At 46.7% G+C, this 13,467-nt stretch overlaps 1 protein-coding gene across 1 annotated transcript in view; it reads left to right on the forward strand.

Moving 5' to 3' along the window:
• The window catches only part of CACNA2D4 (calcium voltage-gated channel auxiliary subunit alpha2delta 4), a 132,402-nt gene that overhangs the window by 66,950 nt on the left and 51,985 nt on the right, over positions 1-13,467 (forward strand). The window lies entirely within an intron of this gene.

A 13,467-nucleotide genomic window follows, 5' to 3' on the forward strand; every position in this document is an offset into this window, starting at 1 on the left:
ATTTTGGGACACTGAGTTATTAAGGCCAGTATTTTCAGAAGGGCTCTGTACTCACAGCAGGAGTAGTTTTTCAAAAAAGCTTTGATTTTTTTTTTTCAAAAGTATTTGAAATCAATCAGTCTGAAAAATAGATAACGGGAAGTAATTTTGCCATTATACTGCTGGTTAAAATCCAACCTCTGTCATTCTGACGGAAGCTCTTCATTTGAAAAGTGATTACAGGCCAGCTTGATGTCTCTCCATCCTCTTCCTTGGTCCCCAGTTTTGGCTACCTGCTGCCTGTTACCAGCAAGCAAAGAGAGGAGGTGCAGGTGGCTTTTTCAGCAGTTCTGTTGCTGTGGCATCTTTTCAAACTAATCTACTCACAATTCTGTATTCCTACAGTTTTTTGCTTGGTTGGATAAAACATTTCAACCTCCTCTCTAGAAAGGGACAGCTGCACCTGTAGAAGCTGCTAAAATGCACGTAAATAAGCAACAATAGCATAAGCACCTTTTACATAGGAATAGCTGCATCCAAGCTGGAGAATTAAAATTATTTCACTAGACTGGCCTGTAAAGCAGCATAATGTTACCCATACAAAACCTGAGAGCAGCTGATCTCTTGAATGTGTGCTGCGGTATTCAGAAGGAATGCTGCCCCTCTTTTAATGATGGAGGTTGTGCCAACATTGTCCTAGCACAGGGACTTTTGTGAGCTCCCAAGGCATCACCTGGGTGCCTTTATGGAAATCACAGTCTCTCCTGCATCCAGTGGTAGCACAGGTAGAAAGAAAGAAGACTCACCTCATTTTCAGCCCATCACCTGCTACGTCTGGTTTCTGCCTGATGCCATTCCCTCCTGGCAATCCCAAGAGCCCAAGCAGTTTCTCAGGCATCCCTTTGATCTGACAAAATGAGAGACATCTGAAGGGGCTGTGCCTTGGAGCTCAGTCACAGAAAGTGTTAGAGGCACTCAGTAAGGCAGAGATAGTGATGATTTTAGTACTAACAGCAGCCATGCATTCTCCACCTTTCAGGATACCTGTCTGGAGGCTGTTACCAGTCAGTACACATTTGGCTGGCCTAAGTGGTGAGCCAATAGTCTGCGGGCCGGGGTATCAACATTACACGGTGCCATTAGTGTGCCAAAACCAGTGTCTCTTGCATCCTTCATCCATCCATCTGCCTGTCTGACATCCATTGCATTCTGCTTTACATACTGAGCCTTAGGGGAGAGACCTGTAAGCATTTTGTGTGGGGCAGACACAAGCTATTCTATGAGCCAGACAAAAGTGAAGTGGTTGCCTTATTTTGCACTGGCTCTGATCTTACAAACTCTGCCTTTTGCTGAGGTTTGGTATTAGTGCTGGGACCACATGTTTCCCTGTTCAGAACTGGTTATCCTCTAGCCAGGTCAGTGAACAGGCAGAAAGAACAAGCATCTGCCTGCAAAACTCCATATAGATGTCTCCATGCCTAGACAGTAACTGGTGACATGGGGCTCAAATACATTTATTTTATCCCCAAAAGAATGCTAAAAATAGGTATGTGAGACACCTTCCATAGCATTCTGCCCACCCTGGCTGGACATAAGCAATTTCGTTTCCTTCCAAGGTGTATCTGCTTTCTGCATAGGCTGTAAGATCTTCAGCACAGGGATCATGCCTCCTCCCTGTATGTGTGAACATTACCTATTGCCTTGGGGATGAGCCCTTGGCTGGGGGAAAAATGAGGACAATAGCCAGTTCTGTGTAATGAATATTTTCTTGTAGCCTCAGCTGAGTGACGGAGTTTGCAGGCTGCACCGCTTACTGGGAAAAAAACATTAAGTGAATCAGCCCTTCTTTCCTCAGCCCGTGTGGGTATCACTTTGCCCAGCACAGAGCTCCCGCTGTGAGTGGGTGCCTGTGCCCGGACCCTGCCCTCACCAGCTGTTTCAGGGTATTTTCTCAATAGGACACCATAACAACTTGTAAGCAATGTGATTTCTCTTGTGGGGTCTTGTTAGGCACCCCTCTGGGACATCCTCTGTCCTGGAGCCTGTTCCAGGCTGAAGCTCCAGACCAGGAGCCTGTTCTTGCCTGTGCGTAGCAGAAATCTTCCAGCCTAAGGCTATCCATCACTGTCGCCTCTATAGCTCCTCTGATTGCCATGGCTGTCACGCTTGAAGGGAAAAGAGCCCTTGACACTGGCTCAGGAGAGGTTTGCATATAGCTGGATTTTTTAGATTGGCACCCGGCGCCTTTGCCGTGTTCCCTTTGCTTGCAAATTATTTGATATCATTTTAATTCTGAGCCGAATTAGAGCAGTGCGCGGGTTGTCATGGCAACCATTTCCTTGTGCCTTTTGGTCTGACTCATTGCAGACAATTACTCTCGCGCTCCAGGATTCACAGATGTGATAGGAGAAGAATCATGTCCTGGGCTTTCAACTTTTTTTTTTTAATTTTAATTTCCTTCCCAGCCTCTTTTGCATTAACTCCTACCTAGCCAGCATCAGCAGGGACCTGTATCTCTGCCCGGGGCCACATGGGCCAGTGGGAGCATATTGTATGTAGAGTACGTGTAGATGCACGAGGTGTGAGGGGATTTGTGCATACGTGTGTGTATTTGCGTGTACAGTTTCTCTGCAGTGCGTTGTGTGGCTGTGGTACCTGTCTGCCTGTGTAACCAGTGTTTTCTGCGTATGCACACTGGTAAGTACATGAGTAATCTGTGTGGACACAGAAGAGTACCCAGTGTGTAGAGGCTGTCAATATGCACTGAGTATTCAGGGAACCGACGAACTGCGAGGGTCCTGAATGGGCCAGGACCTTCCATTTGGAGCTGTGTGAAGATCCACAGGCTGGCAAGCAAGTGGCATTAACACTCTGACCAAGTAGGGTGCAAACCTAAATCTTGTGTGATTGCAAGGCCAGTGCATTGCCTCACTCGCATGTGTCCCCCCACAATGGCCTGCATCTGTGCATCTAAAGTACATGGAGGAAAACAGTGTTGTCCATGCAAGGGCCATAGGTATAATCGATGTCATGACCTGTGTTAAGACCTATAGTTCAGCAGAGGAGCAAAGTCATGTGAGAAGCCGGTGAAAGGGATCACAGAAGCAGTCCGTAGATGTAGGGATGAAAAGGGTAAATATTACAGCAGAGGAGGTTGTAGGAAATGTCTTCTGAGATGGTTTGTCTTAAATTCAGCCAAGGCACAAGCAGACAAGTTTAGCAGGGTGTGACAACCACAGAAACTTAGCAGATCTGAGGACAGTTCCAGTCTACTCCTAAGACACGTTCCTTTTACCACCAAATTCAGCCTGTTTCCTTCCTGAGTTCCTCTTCTCCTGCCTTGCCTATCCACTTAAGGCACAAATCTCCTCATCTTAAGGCTATGTAAGGGACTCCTGCTACCAGCTCTTCCCCTCGTAAGACCTTTTGCTTCTCCTCCTTTCCCTCACTGGGATACAGAAGGCCATTCATAGGATAATTCTGGTTGGAAGGCACCTCAGGAGGTCTTTAGACAGCCTCCTGCTCAAAGGAGGGTCAACTATGAGATGAGAACAGTTTCCGTAGAGCTTTATTTATATTCCCAGAAATATTCCTTGTTCCTCCCTAATGCTCATATGCTGTACTCTCACCATCTGTGCTGTGCAGAGGCTCTACTGATAGCCATTCTCTTTTTTTCGTCCCTATCTTTTCTCTGTACAAAGACTATCAGCAAATCTTCATGCAGAGGTGCTGGATGTGGGGTAGTTTGCAATGGGTATGGGCCCACTGTTGGGTGGTGAGGCGTGGAGGGCATGAGAGGAAAGGATAGTTGGAAGGTGGCTGTCCTGCTTCTGCCTGTGGGAACGCTTGGCTGGGAGCCCTTTCCCAGAAGCCCTGGGAAGCGCTAGGGTTTCCCAAGGCAGTGGGAAGGCAGGGGAGAGATGTTGTGTGCACAGGAGATAGATAGGCAAGATGTGGACAACACAGCGTGCCCAGGGTGTGTGGAGGGGTGGTCTGCTGCTGGCTCTTGGCAATGCTTTGACAGGCAGCAGTGCAAATTCTAGAGCCTGGGGAGGGGGCAGTTCAGCTTTCAGGAACGCTGTGGAGCCCACATTTCTGGGAGGAGTCAGTAAATGGTGATGCCTGATTCTGTTGCCCTCCATCTGTCTGCCACCACAGGCAACTACTTAGTCTCCTTAAGCTGGCTCTGCAGAGAGCCTATGTGGAATGGAAAAAGAACAGATAGCAAAGAAAGCTGTGTCTTAGAGGTCAGGAAATGTAGGGCTGAAGTGAGGATTGCTTACAAATAAAGCTGAGTTAGACCTTGCAAAGGAGATTAAAACAAACAGCAAAAGATTCTTCAGCTATTTTAAAAAAAAAAAAAAAAGATAAGAAGAAGTAAGGACATTTCTGGGCACTAAAAGTGAAGTCAAGATCAAGGAGACAATGGTCTGAGCCAAAATCAAAGAGGGCTCTGCACCCAAGTTATTGATAAGGACAGTCCTTGGGGAAAGAAACAAGCTAATGACTGGGAATAAGGAGCTCAAGCCGCTTAGTGTGCTCACGGTGCTGGGCGTGGGTACCCTCCAGCCCCAAGCTTATAGCAAGGATGGTTTTTTTCAACTCTACCCACAGTGGTGTCTCCATGCAGGCTAGAAAAGTGAAAATTCAGCAGTTAGGGCTAAGGAAAGGGGAGAAATAAGTTTGCCAGTCTCAGACCTGTAAGTGTGACCTCTGTCATGTTTGTAGCACTTTAGAGGAGACCTCGAAGGAAAGTACAATTATTACCAAACAGTAGGGGAAAAGGGAGCCAGGCAATATGACTCTATCAATGCTAGACCATACCAGACTGACCTAATAGCTTTCTTTCAAATGATTGTTTTCTTGGAAGGCAAAAGAAATTTCAAAGGTCTCATCTCTGTATTTCAGTAAAGCCCTTGATATAGTGCCACATAAGAAACAATTAGTTAAACTGGAGGACATCAGGAAACGAAGAGGGGTTGTAAGGGGCAGGGAGGTAGGAGCCAGTCTGGAAAGATGGCAGCAGCAAAATCACCTATCAATCAAAGTCTAGGAAAAGGTTACTTGTAGCACTCTCCCAAGGTCAGCCATGGGATTAGTCTTTGCTGACGTTAACCTGAGACCCTGACTCAGAGAGCAATGAGTAGTGAGGATGTGTCCTGATGATTCAACACTAGAAGGCATTGCTAGTTCAGGGAAGGACCAGGATATTGTAGAGAAAGCCTTATTTGACCTTGGCAGGAGTACCAGAAACAGAATGAATTTCAGTAGTACGACAGACAAGGTCATATGCTTGAGAACTAATATTAGAAATCTTCTGTAAGCTGTGAACTCTGTGAGAACTGGCGGAGAGCACAGCAAGCAGGACTAGAGGCAGCCCTTGTCTTCTGGGAACTGTTGGGCCCATTTTGCCGAGTCTCAGTAAGGATCCTCAGTGTAGGCTATATTGCCCCCTGATGCCCACACAAAATTCAGGGAACCTTTGTCGTTCCATCCTGAGGTCCTTGCTGAAAGGCATCTGGGTAGATTCACTGGTAAACATATCCTGAGAAAGCTCAGGAGAAAAATGCTGAGAACTTCTGTATTAGGTGATGGTAGGATGGTGGCGAGAGATCTGTGATGCAGTTGTGGCTGAAACAAACATTGTCCTAGAATGTACCTGGAGAGGTGTTTCCAGTGGGAATGGGGATGCATTGGTGCTCCTACACAAAGCCCTGTGAGACCTCTCTTCTAGTTTATGTTACAGTTTTGGGCAAAGGAATACAGATTGAGACAGGTACAGACGGGACAGAAAGATGATGAGAGGAAAGGGAAGCCTGACTTCATGAGAGAAGCACGAGAGAACCCAGCTTGTTTAACCACATGCAACTGAGGCTGAAGTGGATGGGATTGCTGTAATAAATGGATCTTTAAGGAAATGTTTAAACCAAAGCACATGGCTTTATGAAGACAGTGTAGTATAGATAGGCCATCAAAATATTTAGGATGGAAAACTAGAAGAGGGTTTCTAGCTGTTAGGGTAATGCAGCTTTAGCTGGAATCTGAGGTAAAGAGACAAACGGGTTTAAGCTGGAGCTTGAAAAGTCTGTAAGAAGGTGGTGGTGCCTTGAATAGAGAGGTGAGACTCTGCTAGCCTCCAGTCCCTTCTCCATCACTAGGGAACAGCTGAAGTCTCTTGTTTCACCATGCCACAGTACAATTACTAGCAAGCAAGCAAACTGTGGGGTGGTCACTCAGGGCACTCCCCGTTTACCGCAGCACTCCCTTTGGGTACAAGGCTGGGCCTTTTTCCTGTAAAATTCACACACTCCGTGATTTTAGTCATGACCGAATAAAAATATGCTGGTTAATGCAGCTGAAATGCCCATCACAGCACCTGGAAGGCCAGAAGCTAGGGCTGACCTTAACCTCTCTCTTAGCCTTTGACAGTGTGGTGGTTTCTCTTGATTGATTTGGGTTTTCCAAAATAAAGAAGAGTGAGCGGAGAAGCCCCTGCTTATGATAACAAGCCTTTAAAAAGCAGATGGGGATGTGGGGGCTGGCGTGTTTTGTGGCAGCTGAGAAGTGACAGTTGAGGAGATCAGAGAAGGGAGAATCTGAAAAGCAGCTGGTCAGAGGCAGTCGCCGAAAAGGGGATGATCAGTCACAAGAGGATGAAAATAAGAGGGAGAGAAAGAATAACTGGAGAATCAATGACATTTATGTCCAGTGGGAGAGATGTGAAAGATAACCATATGAGACCATGAATGGATGAGAAAGTGGAGACTGCTAGGAAGGGACTATCAGTTTAAATAAAGGTCTAGATTTTTCTCTTGGCAAGAATTGGATAAATCTGGAGACTCTTGTTTAAAATCCAGTGAATTTATACGACTATAAAGGTGGTTATGAGTCTCCCATAGTCTGGCTCCCTCAAAACGACTTGTTAGGATTTTGCCCTAGCATTTCCATATGCCTTCATCTTTGAAGTGGGAACAATGCTCACACAGCCTAGCGAGTGTTTGGTGGGGAGGAGTAGGGAAAGGTGATATTTACTATTGTATGGCAATACAGAGCACAGACTTTGATGGATGAGGAGCATACTTCTAAAAGGAGGAGGAAAAATTGGAAAGAGTACAACAAAAGGCTACAGTGTTGTTCCAGAGGTGAGGAAATGCTTTACAGAAAAAGACTTTATGAACTCAATCTGCTTATTTTACCAAAAAGAAGACTGAGAGATTATTTGATTAGAGTATAAAGTACCTTCACAGGGAGAGATGCTGGTTTCTGAATTTCTTTTCTTTAATCTAGGGGGAAGAAGCATAACAAAAACCTGTGACAGGAAACCAAACAAATTCAAATGAGATATTAAGCATGAATGCTAACAGTGAGCATGAATAGTTATTGTAGTAAGGTACCAAGGGAAAAGGTTTTTTTTTCATCTCTTTAATGTTTTTTAAATCAAAGGTAGATGCCCTTCTGGAAGATTCGTCATAGCTGCATGTAAACCCTCACTGTTGGACTTTCTACAGTATAACTTCTCTATTTTCTGTTTCATAAACTAAACAGATTGAGCTCTTTAAGCCTTTCACAGCAAGGCATTTTCTGCCACCCTCAAATAATGTTTGTGGTTCTTTTCCGCGCACTTTCTAAGTAGCGTGCGACACACAGAAGGTCAGACTGGATGATCTAAAGTCCCTTCTGGCCTTTATGCTCTCTGAATCTCTGCCTCTGTGAATTCATTAATGTTTGCAAGCTCCCAGAGAGCTGCCAAAGGCAAGCACTATAGAAATGCAAAGCATTGTTGTTACTCTGGATATTTCCCTTGAGCTTTATGCAGAGCTCGTTGAATATCTCAGTGTATCATCTGTCCACATTTCCTCAAATGAAATACCTGCATTTGTCGCTCGTTCAGTGCCCTTTACGAGTTGATTTTCTGCAGCTGTTCTAACAAACAAGTTTATTCCCAAGTTAGGACACAGAAAAAGCGAATGTGGAGGGCCAAATCTCAAATGAAGCCCCGAGCAAAGAGCAGCATGTTGTTGGCCTAGCCCAGAAGCTCAACGCAAAGCACAGTTATTCTTAGCACCATGCTTTGATTTCTCCTTGGCTCCAGGTGTCCTGCACATGGCCTCTGCCTGGCTGCAGTGCAGTGCCACCGAAGGAAAGGTCTAGCCCCCGTTGGTTGCTTCTCCCCCACCTTCTACAAGGAGAAAAGCTGTGAGGATGCTGCCCTGTCCCCACATTTCCAGGGCTGCTACTGATGTGGGGAGCTCCCCAAAATGACACAGGAAATCTTTATTTACTTTCAGTCCATTCTGTAACCATACTTAACAGGGAATGCTTATTCTTTTGTCTGAATTGCACAGTATTCGCAGAGGGAAGGCTTTTTGGTCCTCAGAAATCCCATGCTAGGACTTGCCTTATCTAATCAGAGGATAGAAGCTGACCCTCTGACCTGTGCTTCCAATCAGTACTAGCAAACACTGTTCAAGCCGGCACAGCAAGCTGCCAATGAACAAGATAGTGAGGAGGATTTCTATTTTATGTATTTTACATCTATAATATATGCATATACATAATTATGTGTTTATATATATGGAGTTATATGTGTGCGTGAGTAGATATGTATACAGGGCAAATACATTTGCCAAAAGAAAGATAACCAAATTGCAGAAAAGCACAGCCTGCTCCCAGATAATTCATGAACCAAAAAAGCCTAGAGTCATCAGATGATTGTGTTGGCTTTGCTTTTTTCTGCTCTACATTTCTGGTATTATATGAACTGCTTAGTAGTATCTGTGTGTGTTCCTCTACCTATCCCGGCAAAATCAGATTAAACTATGTGTCATAGACACCATACTGTTAAACAATAATGGTGATTCTCTCGCGGCACATACCTTTTCAGCAGAACAGATGCCTCAGCTGTTATCGGATTAAGAGTATCTGGGTTCTGCTTCCAGTTTCTCTCTGAAGATCAGACTGAGTGTAACAGCGTGAGCGTGGCGGGACCAGGGTTTGCTTGTGGCAGGGTTTAACATCTTTTGTGGTTCCACACGCATCAGGAGTGTGTGATGAATTGTGTATGCAAAGCACTGAAAGTGGAGAAGTGAGGAATTTAAACTTCTTAGCTGTGTGTGACGGACCCAGCCAGTGAACAGCTGGTGGAGAGACTCTTTTTAGCTCTAGGGGTGACAGCTTGTGTAATTGGGGGTGCAATAGGATTAGATAACAATTTCATTCATTTCAAAATAACCTTTCTCAGGAGGGTCAGGAACCTGGAGATGTAGGAACCCGTAACTCACAATTTGTTACTGTAAGTTTTATTGAACATTATGCTCTAATTAAAAAAATAAAAAAAAAAAGCTTTGGAATCAAATTTGACCTGAATATAACTCCATTGGCTTCTACGTTCTTACACTAGGGATTAATTTGGCCCTTTCTGCTTTTATGTAATGAGCTGATTGCCACAGTATCTTATCCTTGTTACACAATCGCCCTTGTCTGGCTGTGTCCCTGGAGCGCTGTGTGTGTGTGTGTTTCTAGATCTAGGGTCTCACCTTGACTGTCTATTTAGTCCTACAGCCTCACCCCGACTACAGGTACATGCTTGCCTAGGACTTACACTGATATAGTGTATGTGTGTGCACATATGTGCATGTTCATTCCAAGTTCAAACACCATGTACAGACAAGCATACACATATGTGGGAATTCAGGGTCTTTTTCATTTGGTTGGCTGTATCCCTGCAGTGTTTGCTTTTGCAGGGGGTAGGGGAGAGCGGGAAGGTTGCTATTGGAGATCTCATTTAAACAAGAAGGAGCATAGGAAAATACATTCTTTATTATTCTTCTGTAACAACAAGCCAGAAATATAATATACCTTTAAAAATTTTCTGTCTCATGCCAAAGAAACCTCCATTCAGTCATTTTAGAAAATCTTGTTGCTCTCCCTCAAACAATAATGAAAAGAAAAAGAAATTACAAGTGCCATCTGTTCCCTGCAAGAAATGTGCCTGCCTGTACCACAGGTGGGTGTGTGGGGAAGGGGAGCGGGGGGAGCAGAAGAGGTGTTTCTGGTGGCCCTGCCAGCCCCTACATCTCCCTGGCACGTGTTGGACCTGCCTGCCCCAGAAGACCGTTTCCTGAGGGCAGGCACCTGCATGTGGCATTGGTACACCTGCCTGCAGCAAAGGCTGCGTTCAGGGGGATTCCCCCCCATGCCTAGCCATGCCTGCAGGGAGAACGGGAGCTCCTGTTCCTCCCAGAGGAACCCGTTTCCTGGGCACACAAGGAGCACTGGGTCTCATTCTGTATCCAGCATGCTGCAGGACTGCACTGGATGTTCCCTAGAGTTGCCTGTGGACAGTGCAGCAGCTCAATCACACTGGGGCAGCCTGTTTTCCAGGTGTGTTAGGGAACAGAGTGAGAGCCTGTTTGCAGGTGGTGGTATAAAGAGGGCATTTCGCAGTGAACCCTGTTACTCTGTGCTGCATGAAAGAGGACAGACGGGTCCTTGTCCTTCCAAGTACAGTATTTGCTTTCCAGTGGGACTCCCCATAGCAGCCAGCCTTCGTGTTTCTCAGCAACTCTCTTTTCTCCCCTTTCCCGTCTTCTCCTTTCTTGGGTGGTTTTCTAAACATAGCAGTCCCTTGTCTAGGGTTGAGATGAATCCAGACTTTCTGCCTTATAAATGAAAACAAAAAGGAAAGGATGGGCAAGGTCATCATCAGCCCCACAACACAAGATATAGAAAATATTATTAGCAACAAAGAAAAATTGGTCAGGGCAGGAGGAGGTCACAGGGAATTTGCAGGGAAAGGAGGATTCCCTCCCCAGCAACCCATGCATCGTCCCCTGCCTCCCTCCTATTCATTTTACCTCTAGTCTATCCCCTTAAAAACAATCTCTCTCATTCACACACACATACACACACACACACACGCACATATAGATCCCATTTGTTTTGTGCAATGTTTCTCCATTATTTGATGCAAGTAAAATATAGATCTATAAATATACTGCTCTGACTCAAGTCCCATTTCAAGTATGATTGCGGAGTTCGGTATGGTAAAGGGAGAAGGTCCCCTGAGAGGGAGGTTGGGGATAGGTTTGGATCCAGCAGGCAGAGTCTAGTCCTGGCTTGCTGGGAATGCGGAGCAGCAGTAACACGCATACGGAGTCTGCAGTGCACCAGTTCTGCCCTTCAGAGTGGGCTATGGTTGCAGCAGATGGGATGGTTGGAGTGGCTATACAGTGCATGGGGGAAGAGTCCTTCCTCACATCTTGCCAGTCCCCCTCCTCCTCCTCTTCCCCACTAGCTGTGTGCTGGGAGTGTGGGTGCAATGCATGCGCACACTTGTGGGTGGACTGCTTCTCCCAGTCCTGCTTCCAGGGCAGCCTGGTCTTCTGCTTCCTGAAGAACATCCTCCTCTGTCCTATGCATTCCTATATCAAAGGGAAGTCATGCCAAAACAGTCCAGAGCATCGTGTCTCTTTGCCTCTGGTGGCCCTGGGTAGGCCAGGAGGGATTTTGCCACTCCAGGCTTTGATTAAAGACTTGGCATTGTGTGCCCATGGGTCAGTACAACCACCTGTCTGGGACCAGAAGTGGGTGAGGAGCCAGCGTGCATCACTTCCATAGGGATCCAGCAGCAGGGAGCAGGAGGGCTGTGAGATGTTTGAAGGCATCGGGATCCAGCTGGAGCAGGGGGAAGAGGTGATGTTCCCTGGCAGGGTCCACCTGCAGCGTGCGCTGGGCTCTCAGCACAGGTTGCTAGCAAAACACCCTGCAAAGCTGGGCTGGCTGCCAGCTTGTTTCCTGATGGCAGGGATCACACCATCCACAGGCACTGCGGATGCATGACCTCCGGTGTCATCTTCCTCGCCCAGGAATACCCACTGTGACGGGTTAGAGCAGGTTACCATGGCAATGCATGCTCTTCCCTGGAGACAGCATTTTATCCCACTTCCAGTGATACAAAAAGAGTCCTTATGTTGAGTTCCTTTCTTTTTTTTTTCCCCCTCTTTTTTTTCTTTTTTTTTTTTTTGTTAGGTTGGAACGAGCTAAGACTAATAGGAGGCACTGCAGTCTGAGGGCTTTCAAATCTGTTTGGGGGAAGTCACCCTACGTGACAGTGGCAGTGTGCACGGCTGTGTGTATGGGCACACTCGTGTGCAGCTGGGGATGGCAGTGAACACAGCAGTGATGGTGAGGGGACCATATGCGGGCTGTCCTGCCTACGGTGCCGGAACTTTCCTGGGCTCTCCCACCTTTGCCAGACCGTGGCTAGGTTTCAGCCTTCACCTCAAGACCCTCCAGAATTGTGCCCCCTCTCTTCAGTCACCCCAGCAGCATAGCCCTACTCCATACACCGTGCTTATCCCTCTGCCAGCCACGCCAGCTCTTGGGTTGTGTGTCTTCTTCTCCTGCCACCTTTCGCTAGGCTCATACTATTCCTCAGCATGACTTACACTGCCGAGGCTGGTAAGCCACCTCCTCCTCTAAGTCTTCCCTGATGACCCACTTCTGCTATGCCAATCAAACATTTCCAAATGGAGGCTTCATATCCTTACGCTCTCCATTTATCATAGAAAACATAAAATAGAAAACAAGAACACACCTAATTTTTTTTCATGCTCTGTACTCATTTCCACAGGCTCATGCTGTAACCTTAATATCTTTGCCTCTCTCCATCCTCTTCTGCCCATTTCCACTGGCTCTGCACTATGGCTGAGATGTTTTTGTTAGCTCCTCAGTGGCAGGGTGCATGTATTTTGCCTGAACCAGAAGGTGCTATGCACTGTTATGATGAGAGTAAGGTAAAGTGGCTGAATGTATTCATGGCTGCAGGCAGAGGGGAGATCAGCCTGTGCACGTGTGGCTCTGCCTGGATGCACTGGTGGGGACTGACTCTGCGTGTGTGTTGGGATCAGAATGAGTCAGTAGGTGTGTGTGTGCGTAGGCGGACAGCTCTGTATCTGTGCACCTATAACGAATGATGTGTGTGTCAGCTCACAGATTTTGACTTGGCCAGGAGCGAAGAGAGGGACACTATGCTCCCTAGCAGCGTGTTAGAGTGATACAGGTATCTTTCCACCTTTAAAAGTGAGAAGGGAAATCTCCTCCTGACGGTTGTCATGCCCTAGGGACCTTCCCTCCCTTCTGATGTGCTCTCGGCAGCACTGACTTGTGGGGTGGGCAGCAACTTACTGTCACACAACAGCAGTGACCCTAACAGCGAGGCATGGACGCTTCTGGTGTCCTGCTCCTCACACAAGGTCTTACAGACCTGGTCTCTGTTTGCAGAGAGCTCTTGACAGGATACAGGACGACTCAGGACTGAAGCTGAGAGGATGACACAGGTTCCCAGAAGGTGCCAGCTGCCTCCACAGCAGGCATGTGAGGGAAGCTCTGTGCAAGGGCATGAGGCACGGCAAGCACTCGAAGTCTGACTCTACTTTATTTGTCTGGGAGGGCCCAAGGGTGAAAGGGCACAAAATGGGCCTGGGG

This window comes from Rissa tridactyla, chromosome 1, assembly GCF_028500815.1.
Source record: "Rissa tridactyla isolate bRisTri1 chromosome 1, bRisTri1.patW.cur.20221130, whole genome shotgun sequence".
Lineage (NCBI taxonomy): Eukaryota > Metazoa > Chordata > Aves > Charadriiformes > Laridae > Rissa > Rissa tridactyla.